We start from the raw sequence: 21,838 nt of genomic DNA, 5'->3' as shown, positions 1-21,838 counted from the left end.
TATCTTTTCTTCGAGGAGATGTCTCAGACATCTCCCTTGTGAACCAAGGTCAAATACCTCTGCTTTTTCGCCTAAATGACTTTCTTTGTCTAAAACAAGTTGTAAAATCATTTGTACTGCGCATGTCTGTAAAATGTTTAAATTCTTTACTATAAAAGACGGAAGCCTAACTGATAAGCCAGAGGCGTCTTGGAGGCATCCTGAGTTGTACCATACAGCTGGTGTCTGTGTAGTTCTTCTCCACGGAGCTGATTTAATTAGAGACATATGATGCTTCACACCCAAGAACATCGGTCCTTCAGATGAAAGAGTAATCTGAGGGATCCCGACAACAGGGGCGCCTTATCAGACACCAACATAAGCTGGAAGCCCCAAGCCGCATAATGCCTCTGATGCCTCTGAGATGGTTTGCAGCTAGGGACGCTACCACGCCTCCTCGCATGCCTCACACCGAGCTCCTTGCCGCGGCTAAGAGTGCTTATTGATCCCTCAGCCTGCCTTCTGGAAATGATGGCGTCATAAGCATCCTGGGCCGTTAAGGGGCCAGGCATTCAGCGGGCGCCCAGGGGATGATTTTTAGAGGCCGTCCGGCCGGCAGAAGTAACGTCTTCTTCTGCAAAGAAGCTTGTGTAACTAACCCAATCAAACGGCTGCCCAGGACCCAAATTCAGTACTAGGAAGGAGCGGGAGGGAATTGGGGGTATTTTCCTGCTAAGGCACGCAAATATTAATGATAATAAGACAGACAGGACAGTCTGACACTTGCTGGCGCTGAGGCTGCAGGGGCAAATAGGAGGTGTGGCCATGTGCAAGCATATGTGCGTGCTCGCTTGCAAGTGACTGTGCGCTTCCTAGGTGTGGCGCGCTGCAGACAGTCAAAGGGGTTGTTCCCTTTCATTAAACGTTCTTCCCAGGTTGCAGGCTTTTAGAAAACAACAAACCGCCCTGTACTCACCCTACCCGGGTCCACCGGAGAGTCTCACCGCTGCTCCAGGTCTGTGGCATTGGCTGCGACGCTGACGTCACGTCAGCAGCCGATCAGTGAGCTCAGCGGCTCTGAGCGGGGCGTTCTGCCTACAACCCCTTTAAGAGAGCCAGCAAAAAAGTGAAGAGAAAGGAAATTACAAAAGGGCCTCTTGCTGAGCACTGGCGATAAGTGAGACAGTCCAAAAAGGAGCGCCAGCCAGGCGTGATTAAGGAACAGGTGCGCTCCTTTAGACCGGGTTCATTTCCAGCTCTGCATTTTTTTCTTGCTGAGCACTGGACAGGGCAGCCGGCAGCCAGACTGCATGGTAGAAAAGCAGCAAGTGAGAAGCTTGTCTCTGCCTACGGCCACACCACCCTGAACACGCCCGATCTCGTCTGATCTCGGAAGCTAAGCAGGGTCGGGCCTGGTTAGTACTTGGATGGGAGACCGCCTGGGAATACCAGGTGCTGTAGGCTTTTGCTTTTTCCTTCCTTCCACCAGCAGGGGTCACTGTCCTCTATGCCTTTTTTCCATTCCCTTTCACAAGGGCACACATGCTTCTTTCCTCTTTTCATTTGCTTTCTCTCTTGCGCTATTTCGTCCGTGCAAACTGCCAGCATCCTTCTCATCACCGTGGGCCTCCAGCATTGTTGCTTATTTACTTTTAATACTAGGCTTCCTTTCAACAGGACCAGCGCCTCCCGCGGGCTTGGGGGCATCCTCCGGCAACCTGGAGGCCAGTTTACAGGCCGAAGCAAGCAGGACACCTTTGCAGGCAACACGACCCCCCTGAAGAGCAGCACACAGTCACTGGCAACCAGAATGGTGACCGGTCTGCAAACCCTGTCTTATGAGGAAAGGTTGCAGGATTTGGGAATGTTTAGTTTGCAAAAGAGAAGACTGAGAGGAGACTTAATAGCTGTCTACAAATATCTAAAGGGCTGTCACATTGTAGAAGGATCAACTTTATTCTCATTTGCACAAGGAAAGACTAGAAGCAATGGGATGAAACTGAATGGGAGGAGACACAGATTAGATATTAGAAAAAATTTTTTAACAGTTAGAGTGATCAATGAGTGGAACAGGCTGCCACGAGAAGTGGTGAGTTCTCCTTCAATGGAAGTCTTCAAACAGAGGCTGGACAGACATCTGACTGGGATGATTTAGCGAATCCTGCTTTGAGCAGGGGGTTGGACCAGATGGCCCAGGAGGTCCCTTCCAACTCTACGATTCTATGATTCTATCTCACCCTCTTCCTTCATTCGCTCCTGGACGTCTCAATCCGCCTCAAGTTGCGGCTGCTCCAGCTTGCGCCTTCTGTCACGACCCCCAGATGAATGGTTTAGCCTGCAGGAGACCCTGCGTGGAGCCATATTTAAAGACAAATGATGCTCGGGCCCTGCTGCGGCGCGTGGTTTCACTGCAAAACAAACAAAGACTGTAGGGTCGGCCCAGCCTTTGCATCGGCCCTTCGGAGCCCGCCTCCACATGGTCAGAGTTCTCGCCACCACGCGAGCCTGAGGCAGGCTGGCCAGGCGATGGACCAAGCCATGTCTACTGGCCATACCACCCTGGATACGCCCGATCTCGTCCGAACTCGGAAGCAAAGCGGGGATGGGCTTGGACAGTACTTGGATGGGAGACCTCCTGGGAACACCGAGTGCTGTAGACCATTTTGATGACATTTTGCTCCCTGGCCCAGCTCGGCTAGTATACAGGGGCGCCTTATCAGACACCAACATTACCTAAGCTGGAAGCCCCAAGCCGCATAATGCCTCTGATGCCTCTGAGATGGTTTGCAGCTAGGGACGCTACCACGCCTCCTCGCATGCCTCACACCAAGCTCCTTGCCGCAGCTAAGAGTGCTTATTGACCCCTCAGCCTGCCTTCTGGAAATGAAGGCGTCATAAGCATCCTGGGCCGTTAAGGGGCCAGGCATTCAGCGGGCGCCCAGGGGATGATCTTTAGAGGCCGGCCGGCCGTCTGGCAGAAGTAACGTCTTCTTCTGCAAAGAAGCTTGTGTAACTAACCCAATCAGACGGCTTCCCAGGACCCAAATTCAGTACTAGTGTGGGGAGGAGGACCCCATATAGTGTTTGTGCCGAAACCAAGGGGACCGCCATCAGAGTTATTGAAGGAAGCACAACAGGGGAATTACAAAGGGAGACATGCGACTGAGGTTGTCAGGGCAACAGGGGGAGGGGCTAGGGTAAAAGGAGCAGGGGACGCGCTGAAGTGGCAGTTGGGGAAGAGAGGGAGCGAAGGCAGGACACAGGGTGACTTGCAGGGGTACCGAGAGGAGCCTGCGAGGAGAAAGCGGCCGATTTACCGACAAGAGAGACGTGAGAGACTGTGCCCAGAGACTGCTCCCCGCTCCCGTTCTGAGAGAATTATCCCCGCTAAACCCCGCCTTAGAGAGAGAGGAACTATACCTCCGGTTGTGGCCGTGAGTACCGGTAACCAGGCCTCAGAGATCTGTGCCCTTCCCCCCAGCCTTCCCCCATCACGCCGACCCGGCCACCATTGGCCTCAAGATACGCCACCTTGTCACAGGCGGGATTAAAGGCTCGCTACCCTGGCTTAGGAAGAGACTCCTTGGTAAAGGACGGCTACAGGCCTTTCTGGGGAACTGCGTCATCACCGCGCACCACCTCCATCATTTACTTCAGGGCCTGTTGCACCCCAGCGGCAGCGTTTTCTTCAGGGCCTGTTGTGCCCCAGCGGCAGTGTTTTCTTCAGGGCCTGTTGCACCCCAGAGGCAGCGTTTTCTTCAGGGCCTGTTGTGCCCCAGCGGAGGCGTTTTCTTCAGGGCCTGTTGCGCCCCAGCGGCAGCGTTTCCTTCAGGGCCTGTTGCTCCCCAGCGGCAGCGTTATCTTCAGGGCCTGTTGCGCCCCAATGTCCCTGTTTCCTTCAGGGCCTGTTGCGCCCCAGCGGCAGCGTTTCCTTCAGGGCTTGTTGCGCCCCAGCGGCAGCGTTTCCTTCAGGGCCTGTTGCGCCCCAACGTCCCCGTTTTATTCAGGACCTGTTGCGCCCCAACGTCCTCGTTTTCTTCAGGGCTTGTTGCCCCCCAACGGTATTATTTTCTTCAGGGCCTGTTGCCCCCACCGACATCACTTTCCTCAGGACAGCCGCCTCAGCGACCTCAACGCGGCCACGCTACCGAACCCAGCAGTCCCTGGAAGGCTAAGTGAAACTATATTGGGTTAAGATTGTTGAGTCCCTGCGTGGACTGTTGGTGTTGTACTTATTCCTTGTTTTGTTCAGCCTAGCCCTTCGGCTAGGGTTTTATAAAAGTAATTTCGAAAACCACCATTCGTTTAGTGTCTCGTCACTGCATCCTGCGAACCTGTCCGACCCTACACTAGGAAGGAGCGGGAGGGAATTGGGGGTATTTTCCTGCTAAGGCACGCAAATATTAATGATAATAAGACAGACAGGACAGTCTGACACTTGCTGGCGCTGAGGCTGCAGGGGCAAATAGGAGGTGTGGCCATGTGCAAGCATATGTGCGTGCTCGCTTGCAAGTGACTGTGCGCTTCCTAGGTGTGGCGCGCTGCAGACAGTCAAAGGGGTTGTTCCCTTTCATTAAATGTTCTTCCCAGGTTGCAGGCTTTTAGAAAGCAACAAACCGCCCTGTACTCACCCTACCCGGGTCCACCGGAGAGTCTCACCGCTGCTCCAGGTCTGTGGCATTGGCTGCGACGCTGACGTCACGTCAGCAGCCGATCAGTGAGCTCAGCGGCTCTGAGCGGGGCGTTCTGCCTACAACCCCTTTAAGAGAGCCAGCAAAAAAGTGAAGAGAAAGGAAATTACAAAAGGGCCTCTTGCTGAGCACTGGCGATAAGTGAGACAGTCCAAAAAGGAGCGCCAGCCAGGCGTGATTAAGGAACAGGTGCGCTCCTTTAGACCGGGTTCATTTCCAGCTCTGCATTTTTTTCTTGCTGAGCACTGGACAGGGCAGCCGGCAGCCAGACTGCATAGTAGAAAAGCAGCAAGTGAGAAGCTTGTCTCTGCCTACGGCCACACCACCCTGAACACGCCTGATCTCGGAAGCTAAGCAGGGTCGGGCCTGGTTAGTACTTGGATGGGAGACCGCCTGGGAATACCAGGTGCTGTAGGCTTTTGCTTTTTCCTTCCTTCCTTCCACCAGCAGGGGTCACTGTCCTCTATGCCTTTTTTCCATTCCCTTTCACAAGGGCACACATGCTTCTTTCCTCTTTTCATTTGCTTTCTCTCTTGCGCTATTTCGTCCGTGCAAACTGCCAGCATCCTTCTCATCACCGTGGGCCTCCAGCATTGTTGCTTATTTACTTTTAATACTAGGCTTCCTTTCAACAGGACCAGCGCCTCCCGCGGGCTTGGGGGCATCCTCCGGCAACCTGGAGGCCAGTTTACAGGCCGAAGCAAGCAGGACACCTTTGCAGGCAACACGACCCCCCTGAAGAGCAGCACACAGTCACTGGCAACCAGAATGGTGACCGGTCTGCAAACCCTGTCTTATGAGGAAAGGTTGCAGGATTTGGGAATGTTTAGTTTGCAAAAGAGAAGACTGAGAGGAGACTTAATAGCTGTCTACAAATATCTAAAGGGCTGTCACATTGTAGAAGGATCAACTTTATTCTCATTTGCACAAGGAAAGACTAGAAGCAATGGGATGAAACTGAATGGGAGGAGACACAGATTAGATATTAGAAAAAATTTTTTAACAGTTAGAGTGATCAATGAGTGGAACAGGCTGCCACGAGAAGTGGTGAGTTCTCCTTCAATGGAAGTCTTCAAACAGAGGCTGGACAGACATCTGACTGGGATGATTTAGCGAATCCTGCTTTGAGCAGGGGGTTGGACCAGATGGCCCAGGAGGTCCCTTCCAACTCTACGATTCTATGATTCTATCTCACCCTCTTCCTTCATTCGCTCCTGGACGTCTCAATCCGCCTCAAGTTGCGGCTGCTCCAGCTTGCGCCTTCTGTCACGACCCCCAGATGAATGGTTCAGCCTGCAGGAGACCCTGCGTGGAGCCATATTTAAAGACAAATGATGCTCGGGCCCTGCTGCGGCGCGTGGTTTCACTGCAAAACAAACAAAGACTGTAGGGTCGGCCCAGCCTTTGCATCGGCCCTTCGGAGTCCGCCTCCACATGGTCAGAGTTCTCGCCACCACGCGAGCCTGAGGCAGGCTGGCCAGGCGATGGACCAAGCCGTGTCTACTGGCCATACCACCCTGGATACGCCCGATCTCGTCCGAACTCGGAAGCAAAGCGGGGATGGGTTTGGACAGTACTTGGATGGGAGACCTCCTGGGAACACTGAGTGCTGTAGACCATTTTGATGACATTTTGCTCCCTGGCCCAGCTCGGCTAGTATACAGGGGCGCCTTATCAGACACCAACATTACCTAAGCTGGAAGCCCCAAGCCGCATAATGCCTCTGATGCCTCTGAGATGGTTTGCAGGTAGGGACGCTACCACGCCTCCTCGCATGCCTCATACCAAGCTCCTTGCCGCAGCTAAGAGTGCTTATTGACCCCTCAGCCTGCCTTCTGGAAATGAAGGCGTCATAAGCATCCTGGGCCGTTAAGGGGCCAGGCATTCAGCGGGCGCCCAGGGGATGATCTTTAGAGGCCGGCCGGCTGGCAGAAGTAACGTCTTCTTCTGCAAAGAAGCTTGTGTAACTAACCCAATCAGACGGCTTCCCAGGACCCAAATTCAGTACTAGTGTGGGGAGGAGGACCCCCATATAGTGTTTGTGCCGGAACCAAGGGGACCGCCATCAGAGTTATTGAAGGAAGCACAACAGGGGAATTACAAAGGGAGACATGCGACTGAGGTTGTCAGGGCAACAGGGGGAGGGGCTAGGGTAAAAGGAGCAGGGGACGCGCTGAAGTGGCAGTTGGGGAAGAGAGGGAGTGAAGGCAGGACACAGGGTGACTTGCAGGGTTACCGAGAGGAGCCTGCGAGGAGAAAGCGGCCGATTTACCGACAAGAGAGACGTGAGAGACTGTGCCCAGAGACTGCTCCCCGCTCCCGTTCTGAGAGAATTATCCCCGCTAAACCCCACCTTAGAGAGAGAGGAACTATACCTCCGGTTGTGGCCGTGAGTACCGGTAACCAGGCCTCAGAGATCTGGGCCCTTCCCCCCAGCCTTCCCCCATCACGCCGACCCGGCCACCATTGGCCTCAAGATACGCCACCTTGTCACAGGCGGGATTAAAGGCTCGCTACCCTGGCTTAGGAAGAGACTCCTTGGTAAAGGACGGCTACAGGCCTTTCTGGGGAACTGCGTCATCACCGCGCGCCACCTCCATCATTTACTTCAGGGCCTGTTGAGACCCAACGGCATTGCTTTCTTCAGGGCCTGTTGCGCCCCAGCGGCAGTGTTTTCTTCAGGGCCTGTTGCACCCCAGCGGCAGCGTTTTCTTCAGGGCCTGTTGTGCCCCAGCGGAGGCGTTTTCTTCAGGGCCTGTTGCGCCCCAGCGGCAGCGTTTCCTTCAGGGCCTGTTGCGCCCCAGCGGCAGCGTTATCTTCAGGGCCTGTTGCGCCCCAATGTCCACGTTTCCTTCAGGGCCTGTTGCGCCCCAGCGGCAGCGTTTCCTTCAGGGCTTGTTGCGCCCCAGCGGCAGCATTTCCTTCAGGGCCTGTTGCGCCCCAACGTCCCCGTTTTCTTCAGGACCTGTTGCGCCCCAACGTCCTCGTTTTCTTCAGGGCTTGTTGCCCCCCAACGGTATTATTTTCTTCAGGGCCTGTTGCCCCCACCGACATCACTTTCCTCAGGACAGCCGCCTCAGCGACCTCAACGCGGCCACGCTACCGAACCCAGCAGTCCCTGGAAGGCTAAGTGAAACTATATTGGGTTAAGATTGTTGAGTCCCTGCGTGGACTGTTGGTGTTGTACTTATTCCTTGTTTTGTTCAGCCTAGCCCTTCGGCTAGGGTTTTATAAAAGTAATTTCGAAAACCACCATTCGTTTAGTGTCTCGTCACTGCATCCTGCGAACCTGTCCGACCCTACACTAGGAAGGAGCGGGAGGGAATTGGGGGTATTTTCCTGCTAAGGCACGCAAATATTAATGATAATAAGACAGACAGGACAGTCTGACACTTGCTGGCGCTGAGGCTGCAGGGGCAAATAGGAGGTGTGGCCATGTGCAAGCATATGTGCGTGCTCGCTTGCAAGTGACTGTGCGCTTCCTAGGTGTGGCGCGCTGCAGACAGTCAAAGGGGTTGTTCCCTTTCATTAAATGTTCTTCCCAGGTTGCAGGCTTTTAGAAAGCAACAAACCGCCCTGTACTCACCCTACCCGGGTCCACCGGAGAGTCTCACCGCTGCTCCAGGTCTGTGGCATTGGCTGCGACGCTGACGTCACGTCAGCAGCCGATCAGTGAGCTCAGCGGCTCTGAGCGGGGCGTTCTGCCTACAACCCCTTTAAGAGAGCCAGCAAAAAAGTGAAGAGAAAGGAAATTACAAAAGGGCCTCTTGCTGAGCACTGGCGATAAGTGAGACAGTCCAAAAAGGAGCGCCAGCCAGGCGTGATTAAGGAACAGGTGCGCTCCTTTAGACCGGGTTCATTTCCAGCTCTGCATTTTTTTCTTGCTGAGCACTGGACAGGGCAGCCGGCAGCCAGACTGCATAGTAGAAAAGCAGCAAGTGAGAAGCTTGTCTCTGCCTACGGCCACACCACCCTGAACACGCCTGATCTCGGAAGCTAAACAGGGTCGGGCCTGGTTAGTACTTGGATGGGAGACCGCCTGGGATTACCAGGTGCTGTAGGCTTTTGCTTTTTCCTTCCTTCCACCAGCAGGGGTCACTGTCCTCTATGCCTTTTTTCCATTCCCTTTCACAAGGGCACACATGCTTCTTTCCTCTTTTCATTTGCTTTCTCTCTTGCGCTATTTCGTCCGTGCAAACTGCCAGCATCCTTCTCATCACCGTGGGCCTCCAGCATTGTTGCTTATTTACTTTTAATACTAGGCTTCCTTTCAACAGGACCAGCGCCTCCCGCGGGCTTGGGGGCATCCTCCGGCAACCTGGAGGCCAGTTTACAGGCCGAAGCAAGCAGGACACCTTTGCAGGCAACACGACCCCCCTGAAGAGCAGCACACAATCACTGGCAACCAGAATGGTGACCGGTCTGCAAACCCTGTCTTATGAGGAAAGGTTGCAGAATTTGGGAATGTTTAGTTTGCTAAAGAGAAGACTGAGAGGAGACTTAATAGCTGTCTACAAATATCTAAAGGGCTGTCACATTGTAGAAGGATCAACTTTATTCTCATTTGCACAAGGAAAGACTAGAAGCAATGGGATGAAACTGAATGGGAGGAGACACAGATTAGATATTAGAAATTTTTTTTTAACAGTTAGAGTGATCAATGAGTGGAACAGGCTGCCACGAGAAGTGGTGAGATCTCCTTCAATGGAAGTCTTCAAACAGAGGCTGGACAGACATCTGACTGGGATGATTTAGCGAATCCTGCTTTGAGCAGGGGGTTGGACCAGATGGCCCAGGAGGTCCCTTCCAACTCTACGATTCTATGATTCTATCTCACCCTCTTCCTTCATTCGCTCCTGGACGTCTCAATCCGCCTCAAGTTGCGGCTGCTCCAGCTTGCGCCTTCTGTCATGACCCCCAGATGAATGGTTTAGCCTGCAGGAGACCCTGCGTGGAGCCATATTTAAAGACAAATGATGCTCGGGCCCTGCTGCGGCGCGTGGTTTCACTGCAAAACAAACAAAGACTGTAGGGGCGGCCCAGCCTTTGCATCGGCCCTTCGGAGCCCGCCTCCACATGGTCAGAGTTCTCGCCACCACGCGAGCCTGAGGCAGGCTGGCCAGGCGATGGACCAAGCCGTGTCTACTGGCCATACCACCCTGGATACGCCCGATCTCGTCCGAACTCGGAAGCAAAGCGGGGATGGGCTTGGACAGTACTTGGATGGGAGACCTCCTGGGAACACTGAGTGCTGTAGACCATTTTGATGACATTTTGCTCCCTGGCCCAGCTCGGCTAGTATACAGGGGCGCCTTATCAGACACCAACATTACCTAAGCTGGAAGCCCCAAGCCGCATAATGCCTCTGATGCCTCTGAGATGGTTTGCAGCTAGGGACGCTACCACGCCTCCTCGCATGCCTCACACCAAGCTCCTTGCCGCAGCTAAGAGTGCTTATTGACCCCTCAGCCTGCCTTCTGGAAATGAAGGCGTCATAAGCATCCTGGGCCGTTAAGGGGCCAGGCATTCAGCGGGCGCCCAGGGGATGATCTTTAGAGGCCGGCCGGCCGGCTGGCAGAAGTAACGTCTTCTTCTGCAAAGAAGCTTGTGTAACTAACCCAATCAGACGGCTGCCCAGGACCCAAATTCAGTACTAGTGTGGGGAGGAGGACCCCCATATAGTGTTTGGGCCGGAACCAAGGGGACCGCCATCAGAGTTATTGAAGGAAGCACAACAGGGGAATTACAAAGGGAGACATGCGACTGAGGTTGTCAGGGCAACAGGGGGAGGGGCTAGGGTAAAAGGAGCAGGGGACGCGCTGAAGTGGCAGTTGGGGAAGAGAGGGAGTGAAGGCAGGACACAGGGTGACTTGCAGGGGTACCGAGAAGAGCCTGCGAGGAGAAAGCGGCCGATTTACCGACAAGAGAGACGTGAGAGACTGTGCCCAGAGACTGCTCCCCGCTCCCGTTCTGAGAGAATTATCCCCGCTAAACCCCGCCTTAGAGAGAGAGGAACTATACCTCCGGTTGTGGCCGTGAGTACCGGTAACCAGGCCTCAGAGATCTGGGCCCTTCCCCCCAGCCTTCCCCCATCACGCCGACCCGGCCACCATTGGCCTCAAGATACGCCACCTTGTCACAGGCGGGATTAAAGGCTCGCTACCCTGGCTTAGGAAGAGACTCCTTGGTAAAGGACGGCTACAGGCCTTTCTGGGGAACTGCGTCATCACCGCGCGCCACCTCCATCATTTACTTCAGGGCCTGTTGAGACCCAACGGCATTGCTTTCTTCAGGGCCTGTTGCGCCCCAGCGGCAGTGTTTTCTTCAGGGCCTGTTGCACCCCAGCGGCAGCGTTTTCTTCAGGGCCTGTTGTGCCCCAGCGGAGGCGTTTTCTTCAGGGCCTGTTGCGCCCCAGCGGCAGCGTTTCCTTCAGGGCCTGTTGCGCCCCAGCGGCAGCGTTATCTTCAGGGCCTGTTGCGCCCCAATGTCCCCGTTTCCTTCAGGGCCTGTTGCGCCCCAGCGGCAGCGTTTCCTTCAGGGCTTGTTGCGCCCCAGCGGCAGCGTTTCCTTCAGGGCCTGTTGCGCCCCAACGTCCCCGTTTTCTTCAGGACCTGTTGCGCCCCAACGTCCTCGTTTTCTTCAGGGCTTGTTGCCCCCCAACGGTATTATTTTCTTCAGGGCCTGTTGCCCCCACCGACATCACTTTCCTCAGGACAGCCGCCTCAGCGACCTCAACGCGGCCACGCTACCGAACCCAGCAGTCCCTGGAAGGCTAAGTGAAACTATATTGGGTTAAGATTGTTGAGTCCCTGCGTGGACTGTTGGTGTTGTACTTATTCCTTGTTTTGTTCAGCCTAGCCCTTCGGCTAGGGTTTTATAAAAGTAATTTCGAAAACCACCATTCGTTTAGTGTCTCGTCACTGCATCCTGCGAACCTGTCCGACCCTACACTAGGAAGGAGCGGGAGGGAATTGGGGGTATTTTCCTGCTAAGGCACGCAAATATTAATGATAATAAGACAGACAGGACAGTCTGACACTTGCTGGCGCTGAGGCTGCAGGGGCAAATAGGAGGTGTGGCCATGTGCAAGCATATGTGCGTGCTCGCTTGCAAGTGACTGTGCGCTTCCTAGGTGTGGCGCGCTGCAGACAGTCAAAGGGGTTGTTCCCTTTCATTAAATGTTCTTCCCAGGTTGCAGGCTTTTAGAAAGCAACAAACCGCCCTGTACTCACCCTACCCGGGTCCACCGGAGAGTCTCACCACTGCTCCAGGTCTGTGGCATTGGCTGCGACGCTGACGTCACGTCAGCAGCCGATCAGTGAGCTCAGCGGCTCTGAGCGGGGCGTTCTGCCTACAACCCCTTTAAGAGAGCCAGCAAAAAAGTGAAGAGAAAGGAAATTACAAAAGGGCCTCTTGCTGAGCACTGGCGATAAGTGAGACAGTCCAAAAAGGAGCGCCAGCCAGGCGTGATTAAGGAACAGGTGCGCTCCTTTAGACCGGGTTCATTTCCAGCTCTGCATTTTTTTCTTGCTGAGCACTGGACAGGGCAGCCGGCAGCCAGACTGCATAGTAGAAAAGCAGCAAGTGAGAAGCTTGTCTGCCTACGGCCACACCACCCTGAACACGCCTGATCTCGGAAGCTAAACAGGGTCGGGCCTGGTTAGTACTTGGATGGGAGACCGCCTGGGATTACCAGGTGCTGTAGGCTTTTGCTTTTTCCTTCCTTCCACCAGCAGGGGTCACTGTCCTCTATGCCTTTTTTCCATTCCCTTTCACAAGGGCACACATGCTTCTTTCCTCTTTTCATTTGCTTTCTCTCTTGCGCTATTTCGTCCGTGCAAACTGCCAGCATCCTTCTCATCACCGTGGGCCTCCAGCATTGTTGCTTATTTACTTTTAATACTAGGCTTCCTTTCAACAGGACCAGCGCCTCCCGCGGGCTTGGGGGCATCCTCCGGCAACCTGGAGGCCAGTTTACAGGCCGAAGCAAGCAGGACACCTTTGCAGGCAACACGACCCCCCTGAAGAGCAGCACACAGTCACTGGCAACCAGAATGGTGACCGGTCTGCAAACCCTGTCTTATGAGGAAAGGTTGCAGAATTTGGGAATGTTTAGTTTGCTAAAGAGAAGACTGAGAGGAGACTTAATAGCTGTCTACAAATATCTAAAGGGCTGTCACATTGTAGAAGGATCAACTTTATTCTCATTTGCACAAGGAAAGACTAGAAGCAATGGGATGAAACTGAATGGGAGGAGACACAGATTAGATATTAGAAATTTTTTTTTAACAGTTAGAGTGATCAATGAGTGGAACAGGCTGCCACGAGAAGTGGTGAGTTCTCCTTCAATGGAAGTCTTCAAACAGAGGCTGGACAGACATCTGACTGGGATGATTTAGCGAATCCTGCTTTGAGCAGGGGGTTGGACCAGATGGCCCAGGAGGTCCCTTCCAACTCTACGATTCTATGATTCTATCTCACCCTCTTCCTTCATTCGCTCCTGGACGTCTCAATCCGCCTCAAGTTGCGGCTGCTCCAGCTTGCGCCTTCTGTCATGACCCCCAGATGAATGGTTTAGCCTGCAGGAGACCCTGCGTGGAGCCATATTTAAAGACAAATGATGCTCGGGCCCTGCTGCGGCGCGTGGTTTCACTGCAAAACAAACAAAGACTGTAGGGGCGGCCCAGCCTTTGCATCGGCCCTTCGGAGCCCGCCTCCACATGGTCAGAGTTCTCGCCACCACGCGAGCCTGAGGCAGGCTGGCCAGGCGATGGACCAAGCCGTGTCTACTGGCCATACCACCCTGGATACGCCCGATCTCGTCCGAACTCGGAAGCAAAGCGGGGATGGGCTTGGACAGTACTTGGATGGGAGACCTCCTGGGAACACTGAGTGCTGTAGACCATTTTGATGACATTTTGCTCCCTGGCCCAGCTCGGCTAGTATACAGGGGCGCCTTATCAGACACCAACATTACCTAAGCTGGAAGCCCCAAGCCGCATAATGCCTCTGATGCCTCTGAGATGGTTTGCAGCTAGGGACGCTACCACGCCTCCTCGCATGCCTCACACCAAGCTCCTTGCCGCAGCTAAGAGTGCTTATTGACCCCTCAGCCTGCCTTCTGGAAATGAAGGCGTCATAAGCATCCTGGGCCGTTAAGGGGCCAGGCATTCAGCGGGCGCCCAGGGGATGATCTTTAGAGGCCGGCCGGCCGGCTGGCAGAAGTAACGTCTTCTTCTGCAAAGAAGCTTGTGTAACTAACCCAATCAGACGGCTGCCCAGGACCCAAATTCAGTACTAGTGTGGGGAGGAGGACCCCCATATAGTGTTTGGGCCGGAACCAAGGGGACCGCCATCAGAGTTATTGAAGGAAGCACAACAGGGGAATTACAAAGGGAGACATGCGACTGAGGTTGTCAGGGCAACAGGGGGAGGGGCTAGGGTAAAAGGAGCAGGGGACGCGCTGAAGTGGCAGTTGGGGAAGAGAGGGAGTGAAGGCAGGACACAGGGTGACTTGCAGGGGTACCGAGAGGAGCCTGCGAGGAGAAAGCGGCCGATTTACCGACAAGAGAGACGTGAGAGACTGTGCCCAGAGACTGCTCCCCGCTCCCGTTCTGAGAGAATTATCCCCGCTAAACCCCGCCTTAGAGAGAGAGGAACTATACCTCCGGTTGTGGCCGTGAGTACCGGTAACCAGGCCTCAGAGATCTGGGCCCTTCCCCCCAGCCTTCCCCCATCACGCCGACCCGGCCACCATTGGCCTCAAGATACGCCACCTTGTCACAGGCGGGATTAAAGGCTCGCTACCCTGGCTTAGGAAGAGACTCCTTGGTAAAGGACGGCTACAGGCCTTTCTGGGGAACTGCGTCATCACCGCGCGCCACCTCCATCATTTACTTCAGGGCCTGTTGAGACCCAACGGCATTGCTTTCTTCAGGGCCTGTTGCGCCCCAGCGGCAGTGTTTTCTTCAGGGCCTGTTGCACCCCAGCGGCAGCGTTTTCTTCAGGGCCTGTTGTGCCCCAGCGGAGGCGTTTTCTTCAGGGCCTGTTGCGCCCCAGCGGCAGCGTTTCCTTCAGGGCCTGTTGCGCCCCAGCGGCAGCGTTATCTTCAGGGCCTGTTGCGCCCCAATGTCCCCGTTTCCTTCAGGGCCTGTTGCGCCCCAGCGGCAGCGTTTCCTTCAGGGCTTGTTGCGCCCCAGCGGCAGCGTTTCCTTCAGGGCCTGTTGCGCCCCAACGTCCCCGTTTTCTTCAGGACCTGTTGCGCCCCAACGTCCTCGTTTTCTTCAGGGCTTGTTGCCCCCCAACGGTATTATTTTCTTCAGGGCCTGTTGCCCCCACCGACATCACTTTCCTCAGGACAGCCGCCTCAGCGACCTCAACGCGGCCACGCTACCGAACCCAGCAGTCCCTGGAAGGCTAAGTGAAACTATATTGGGTTAAGATTGTTGAGTCCCTGCGTGGACTGTTGGTGTTGTACTTATTCCTTGTTTTGTTCAGCCTAGCCCTTCGGCTAGGGTTTTATAAAAGTAATTTCGAAAACCACCATTCGTTTAGTGTCTCGTCACTGCATCCTGCGAACCTGTCCGACCCTACACTAGGAAGGAGCGGGAGGGAATTGGGGGCATTTTCCTGCTAAGGCACGCAAATATTAATGATAATAAGACAGACAGGACAGTCTGACACTTGCTGGCGCTGAGGCTGCAGGGGCAAATAGGAGGTGTGGCCATGTGCAAGCATATGTGCGTGCTCGCTTGCAAGTGACTGTGCGCTTCCTAGGTGTGGCGCGCTGCAGACAGTCAAAGGGGTTGTTCCCTTTCATTAAATGTTCTTCCCAGGTTGCAGGCTTTTAGAAAGCAACAAACCGCCCTGTACTCACCCTACCCGGGTCCACCGGAGAGTCTCACTGCTGCTCCAGGTCTGTGGCATTGGCTGCGACGCTGATGTCACGTCAGCAGCCGATCAGTGAGCTCAGCGGCTCTGAGCGGGGCGTTCTGCCTACAACCCCTTTAAGAGAGCCAGCAAAAAAGTGAAGACAAAGGAAATTACAAAAGGGCCTCTTGCTGAGCACTGGCGATAAGTGAGACAGTCCAAAAAGGAGCGCCCAGCCAGGCGTGATTAAGGAACAGGTGCGCTCCTTTAGACCGGGTTCATTTCCAGCTCTGCAATTTTTTCTTGCTGAGCACTGGACAGGGCAGCCGGCAGCCAGACTGCATAGTAGAAAAGCAGCAAGTGAGAAGCTTGTCTCTGCCTACGGCCACACCACCCTGAACACGCCCGATCTTGTCTGATCTCGGAAGCTAAGCAGGGTCGGGCCTGGTTAGTACTTGGATGGGAGACCGCCTGGGAATACCAGGTGCTGTAGGCTTTTGCTTTTTCCTTCCTTCCACCAGCAGGGGTCACTGTCCTCTATTCCTTTTTTCCATTCCCTTTCACAAGGGCACACATGCTTCTTTCCTCTTTTCATTTGCTTTCTCTCTTGCGATATTTCGTCCGTGCAAACTGCCAGCATCCTTCTCATCACCGTGGTCCTCCAGCATTGTTGCTTATTTACTTTTAATACTAGGCTTCCTTTCAACAGGACCAGCGCCTCCCGCGGGCTTGGGGGCATCCGCCGGCAACCTGGAGGCCAGTTTACAGGCCGAAGCAAGCAGGACACCTTTGCAGGCAACAAGACCCCCCTGAAGAGCAGCACACAGTCACTGGCAACCATCTCACCCTCTTCCTTCATTCGCTCCTGGACGTCTCAATCCGCCTCAAGTTGCGGCTGCTCAAGCTTGCTCCTTCTGTCACGTCCCCCCAGATGAATGGTTTATCCTGCAGGAGACCCTGCGTGGAGCCATATTTAAAGACAAATGATGCTCGGGCCCTGCTGCGGCGCGTGGTTTCACTGCAAAACAAACAAAGACTGTAGGGTCGGCCCAGCCTTTGCATCGGCCCTTCGGAGCCCGCCTCCACATGGTCAGAGTTCTCGCCACCACGCGAGCCTGAGGCAGGCTGGCCAGGCGATGGACCAAGCCGTGTCTACTGGCCATACCACCCTGGATACGCCCGATCTCATCCGAACTCGGAAGCAAAGCGGGGATGGGCTTGGACAGTACTTGGATGGTAGACCTCCTGGGAACACTGAGTGCTGTAGACCATTTTGATGACATTTTGCTCCCTGGCCCAGCTCGGCTAGTATACAGGGGCGCCTTATCAGACACCAACATTACCTAAGCTGGAAGCCCCAAGCCGCATAATGCCTCTGATGCCTCTGAGATGGTTTGCAGCTAGGGACGCTACCACGCCTCCTCGCATGCCTCACACCAAGCTCCTTGCCGCAGCTAAGAGTGCTTATTGACCCCTCAGCCTGCCTTCTGGAAATGAAGGCGTCATAAGCATCCTGGGCCGTTAAGGGGCCAGGCATTCAGCGGGCGCCCAGGGGATGATCTTTAGAGGCCGGCCGGCTGGCAGAAGTAACGTCTTCTTCTGCAAAGAAGCTTGTGTAACTAACCCAATCAGACGGCTGCCCAGGACCCAAATTCAGTACTAGTGTGGGGAGGAGGACCCCCATATAGTGTTTGGGCCGGAACCAAGGGGACCGCCATCAGAGTTATTGAAGGAAGCACAACAGGGGAATTACAAAGGGAGACATGCGACTGAGGTTGTCAGGGCAACAGGGGGAGGGGCTAGGGTAAAAGGAGCAGGGGACGCGCTGAAGTGGCAGTTGGGGAAGAGAGGGAGTGAAGGCAGGACACAGGGTGACTTGCAGGGGTACCGAGAGGAGCCTGCGAGGAGAAAGCGGCCGATTTACCGACAAGAGAGACGTGAGAGACTGTGCCCAGAGACTGCTCCCCGCTCCCATTCTGAGAGAATTATCCCCGCTAAACCCCGCCTTAGAGAGAGAGGAACTATACCTCCGGTTGTGGCCGTGAGTACCGGTAACCAGGCCTCAGAGATCTGGGCCCTTCCCCCCAGCCTTCCCCCATCACGCCGACCCGGCCACCATTGGCCTCAAGATACGCCACCTTGTCACAGGCGGGATTAAAGGCTCGCTACCCTGGCTTAGGAAGAGACTCCTTGGTAAAGGACGGCTACAGGCCTTTCTGGGGAACTGCGTCATCACCGCGCGCCACCTCCATCATTTACTTCAGGGCCTGTTGAGACCCAACGGCATTGCTTTCTTCAGGGCCTGTTGCGCCCCAGCGGCAGTGTTTTCTTCAGGGCCTGTTGCACCCCAGCGGCAGCGTTTTCTTCAGGGCCTGTTGTGCCCCAGCGGAGGCGTTTTCTTCAGGGCCTGTTGCGCCCCAGCGGCAGCGTTTCCTTCAGGGCCTGTTGCGCCCCAGCGGCAGCGTTATCTTCAGGGCCTGTTGCGCCCCAATGTCCCCGTTTCCTTCAGGGCCTGTTGCGCCCCAGCGGCAGCGTTTCCTTCAGGGCTTGTTGCGCCACAGCGGCAGCGTTTCCTTCAGGGCCTGTTGCGCCCCAACGTCCCCGTTTTCTTCAGGACCTGTTGCGCCCCAACGTCCTCGTTTTCTTCAGGGCTTGTTGCCCCCCAACGGTATTATTTTCTTCAGGGCCTGTTGCCCCCACCGACATCACTTTCCTCAGGACAGCCGCCTCAGCGACCTCAACGCGGCCACGCTACCGAACCCAGCAGTCCCTGGAATGCTAAGTGAAACTATATTGGGTTAAGATTGTTGAGTCCCTGCGTGGACTGTTGGTGTTGTACTTATTCCTTGTTTTGTTCAGCCTAGCCCTTCGGCTAGGGTTTTATAAAAGTAATTTCGAAAACCACCATTCGTTTAGTGTCTCGTCACTGCATCCTGCGAACCTGTCCGACCCTACACTAGGAAGGAGCGGGAGGGAATTGGGGGTATTTTCCTGCTAAGGCACGCAAATGGCACGCAAATGAACTCAGGTGAACAACTGGCTACGTCGATGGTGCCGTCAGCAACGATTTGGATTTCTGGATCACGGAGTGAACTACTTATACGATGGACTACTTGCTAGAGATGGGGTGCACCTTACGAAGACTGGTAAGCATGTATTTGGAAGTCGCCTTGCTACACTTGTAAGGAGAGCTTTAAACTAGAACAACATGGGAAGGGAAGCAAAAGACCAGAAAAAGCCATACACCTGACAAATGCTATTGAGAACTCTGCTATTAGAAGTGGAAAGGAAGAACAAAGACGAAAGAATCTAATTAATAAAAATATTGGAGAAAGAGAAACCAATCACAAACTAAAATGTTTCTATACTAATGCACAAAGCATGGGCAACAAACAAGGAGAATTGGAACTACTAACACAGGAAAAGAAATATGATGTCATTGGAATCACTGAAACTTGGTGGGACAATACACATGATTGGAATACAAGACTAGAAGGATACAACTTATTTGCAAGAAACAGACTTGATAAACGAGGAGGGGGTGTCGCATTGTATGTTAGAAACGCGTATATCTGCACAGAGATTGAAGCTTCAGAGACTGGGAGTTCTGTGGAAACTGTTTGGGTAAGAATACAAGGACAGAACAATGGAAAGGACACCATTGTAGGCATTTACTACAGGCCGCCTGTGCAAGCTGAAGCTATGGATGAACTCTTTATGCATCAAATGGCCAAGTTCTCCAAAAAATATGACATAGTTGTCATGGGAGATTTCAACTATCCAGACATTTGTTGGGAATCTCTCTCAGGCAAAACTAACAGGTCAAGGAAATTCTTATCCTCTCTTGCTGACAACTTTATCTTCCAAAAGGTAAGGGAGAAAACAAGGGAAACTGCTACCTTGGATCTAATCCTTATAAACAGGGAGGAAATGGTTGAGGAGGTAAAAGTGGCTGGGACCCTAGGAGGTAGCGACCATGCTATTTTAGAATTTTGGATAACTAGAGGCGGAAGACCTGTGAAGACTCAGACGTCAAGGTTAGATTTCAGAAAGGCAGATTTTAAGGGATTCAGAAAGAGAATTGGAGGGATCCAATGGCTGGATATCCTTAAAGATAAAAATGTCCAGGAAGGATGGGAAATCTTGAAAAATGAAATTCTCAAAGCACAGTTGTTAACAATTCCGAAAAGAGGGAAGAATAGGAAGCAGTTAAGGAAACCAGGATGGATGAACACAGAACTTAAGCACATGCTAAAAAGGAAGAAAAAAATGTTTATAAAATGGAAAGAGGGAGGCATATCTAAAGAAGAATATAATGCTGTCTGCAGAACCTGCAGGGCACAAATCAGATTAGCTAAAGCTGAATATGAATTGAGGCTTGCAAGAGATGTCAAAAGCAATAATAAAGGATTTTGGGGATATGTCAAAAGTAAAAGAAAAGTCAAAGATGCTATAGGATTTTTACAGGATGAAAATGATGAAATGGTAAGACAGGATGCTGAGAAGGCTGAACTTTTAAATTCCTATTTTGCATCTGTTTTCTCTCAGAAACGAAATGTAACATCAACTGTTATTCACTGTCCTATTAAGGGAATAGAAGAATCCAGGATATCTATAAACAGAAAGATAGTGAGGAAACACTTAGCTAGCCTAAATGAATTCAAGTCTCCAGGTCCAGATGAATTACACCCCAGAGTACTGAAGGAGATAGCAGAAGAAATTTTTGAACCCCTCTCTATAATCTTTGAAAATTCTTGGAGAACAGGAGAAGTGCCAGAAGACTGGAGAAGAGCAAATGTTGTTCCTATCTTCAAAAAGGGGAAGAAGGTGGACCCAGGCAACTATAGGCCGGTGAGTCTGACTTCTATACCAGGAAAGATCTTTGAACAAATTATTAAACAACATGTATGTCAATACCTGGATAAGAATGAAGTGATTAAACAGAGTCAGCATGGGTTTGTAACTAATAAGTCATGTCAGACTAACTTAATTTCCTTCTATGACGGTATCACTGATTGGGTGGATCAAGGAAATTCTGTAGATATAGTATATCTTGACTTCAGCAAAGCATTTGACAAAGTCTCTCATACAATCCTTATTGAAAAAATGATTAAGTATGGAATGGACAAGGCAACTGTTAGGTGGATTCATAACTGGCTTAGTGATCGGACCCAAAGAGTGGTCGTAAATGGCTGCACATCCAGTTGGAAGAATGTCTCAAGTGGGGTACCACAGGGCTCTGTCCTGGGCCCTGTATTGTTCAACATCTTTATCAACGATTTAGATGAAGGAATTGAGGGTAAACTGATTAAATTTGCTGATGACACAAAGCTAGGAGGGATAGCTAATACTAGAGAAGAGAGAGAGAGGATTCAAAAAGATTTAAATAAACTGGAGAAGTGGGCAGCAACTAACAGAATGGTTTTTAACAGGGAGAAATGCAAAGTACTACATCTGGGCAATAAAAATGGAAAAAGCATATATAGAATGGGAGGAATAGGGCTAAGTGACAGCACATGTGAAAAAGACTTGGGTATACTAATAGATCACAGACTGAATATGAGTCAACAGTGTGATGCAGCAGCAAAAAAGGCAAATGCAATTCTAGGATGTATTAACAGAAGCATACAGTCTAGATCACGTGAAGTCATTATTTCCCTCTACTCCTCTTTGGTCAGACCTCATCTGGAATATTGTGTCCAGTTTTGGGCACCACATTTTAAAAAAGACATCAACAAACTGGAACAAGTTCAGAAAAGAGCGACCAGAATGGTGACCGGTCTGCAAACCCTGTCTTATGAGGAAAGGTTGCAGGATTTGGGAATGTTTAGTTTGCAAAAGAGAAGACTGAGAGGAGACTTAATAGCTGTCTACAAATATCTAAAGGGCTGTCACATTGTAGAAGGATCAACTTTATTCTCATTTGCACAAGGAAAGACTAGAAGCAATGGGATGAAACTGAATGGGAGGAGACACAGATTAGATATTAGAAAAAACTTTTTGACAGTTAGAGTGATCAATGAGTGGAACAGGCTGCCACGAGAAGTGGTGAGTTCTCCTTCAATGGAAGTCTTCAAACAGAGGCTGGACAGACATCTGACTGGGATGATTTAGCGAATCCTGCTTTGAGCAGGGGGTTGGACCAGATGGCCCAGGAGGTCCCTTCCAACTCTACGATTCTATGATTCTATGATTCTATGAAATATTAATGATAATAAGACAGACAGGACAGTCTGACACTTGCTGGCGCTGAGGCTGCAGGGGCAAATAGGAGGTGTGGCCATGTGCAAGCATATGTG

The 21,838-nt window shown here is 52.5% G+C and overlaps 7 non-coding genes and 3 pseudogenes across 7 annotated transcripts; all 10 read left to right on the top strand.

Annotated features, from left to right (window-relative positions):
• The first annotated feature begins 1,324 nt into the window (after positions 1-1,324).
• Positions 1,325-1,443, top strand: LOC141053605 (5S ribosomal RNA). The gene has a single exon (XR_012221224.1). It is a non-coding gene; the product is annotated as a 5S ribosomal RNA (ribosomal RNA).
• A 1,076-nt stretch (positions 1,444-2,519) lies between these two features.
• LOC141053344 (5S ribosomal RNA) lies at positions 2,520-2,639 on the top strand. The gene has a single exon (XR_012221087.1). It is a non-coding gene; the product is annotated as a 5S ribosomal RNA (ribosomal RNA).
• A 2,340-nt stretch (positions 2,640-4,979) lies between these two features.
• On the top strand, positions 4,980-5,088 carry LOC141053480 (5S ribosomal RNA; annotated as a pseudogene).
• Positions 5,089-6,168: 1,080 nt separating this feature from the next.
• LOC141053464 (5S ribosomal RNA) lies at positions 6,169-6,288 on the top strand. The gene has a single exon (XR_012221196.1). It is a non-coding gene; the product is annotated as a 5S ribosomal RNA (ribosomal RNA).
• A 2,337-nt stretch (positions 6,289-8,625) lies between these two features.
• On the top strand, positions 8,626-8,734 carry LOC141053499 (5S ribosomal RNA; annotated as a pseudogene).
• Positions 8,735-9,810: 1,076 nt separating this feature from the next.
• On the top strand, positions 9,811-9,930 carry LOC141053451 (5S ribosomal RNA). The gene has a single exon (XR_012221184.1). It is a non-coding gene; the product is annotated as a 5S ribosomal RNA (ribosomal RNA).
• Positions 9,931-12,269: 2,339 nt separating this feature from the next.
• Positions 12,270-12,378, top strand: LOC141053498 (5S ribosomal RNA; annotated as a pseudogene).
• A 1,076-nt stretch (positions 12,379-13,454) lies between these two features.
• LOC141053450 (5S ribosomal RNA) lies at positions 13,455-13,574 on the top strand. Its single transcript, XR_012221183.1, has one exon. It is a non-coding gene; the product is annotated as a 5S ribosomal RNA (ribosomal RNA).
• A 2,342-nt stretch (positions 13,575-15,916) lies between these two features.
• On the top strand, positions 15,917-16,035 carry LOC141053284 (5S ribosomal RNA). Its single transcript, XR_012221033.1, has one exon. It is a non-coding gene; the product is annotated as a 5S ribosomal RNA (ribosomal RNA).
• Positions 16,036-16,689: 654 nt separating this feature from the next.
• On the top strand, positions 16,690-16,809 carry LOC141053458 (5S ribosomal RNA). Its single transcript, XR_012221190.1, has one exon. It is a non-coding gene; the product is annotated as a 5S ribosomal RNA (ribosomal RNA).
• Positions 16,810-21,838: the final 5,029 nt, after the last annotated feature.

The sequence above is a fragment of the Dendrobates tinctorius genome, unplaced genomic scaffold (assembly GCF_039654945.1).
Source record: "Dendrobates tinctorius isolate UK_male_01 unplaced genomic scaffold, ASM3965494v1 ptg000165l, whole genome shotgun sequence".
NCBI classification, from domain to species: domain Eukaryota; kingdom Metazoa; phylum Chordata; class Amphibia; order Anura; family Dendrobatidae; genus Dendrobates; species Dendrobates tinctorius.
Note: the sequence above shows the minus strand (reverse complement) of the source record. Positions and strands in the feature narration are given on the sequence as shown.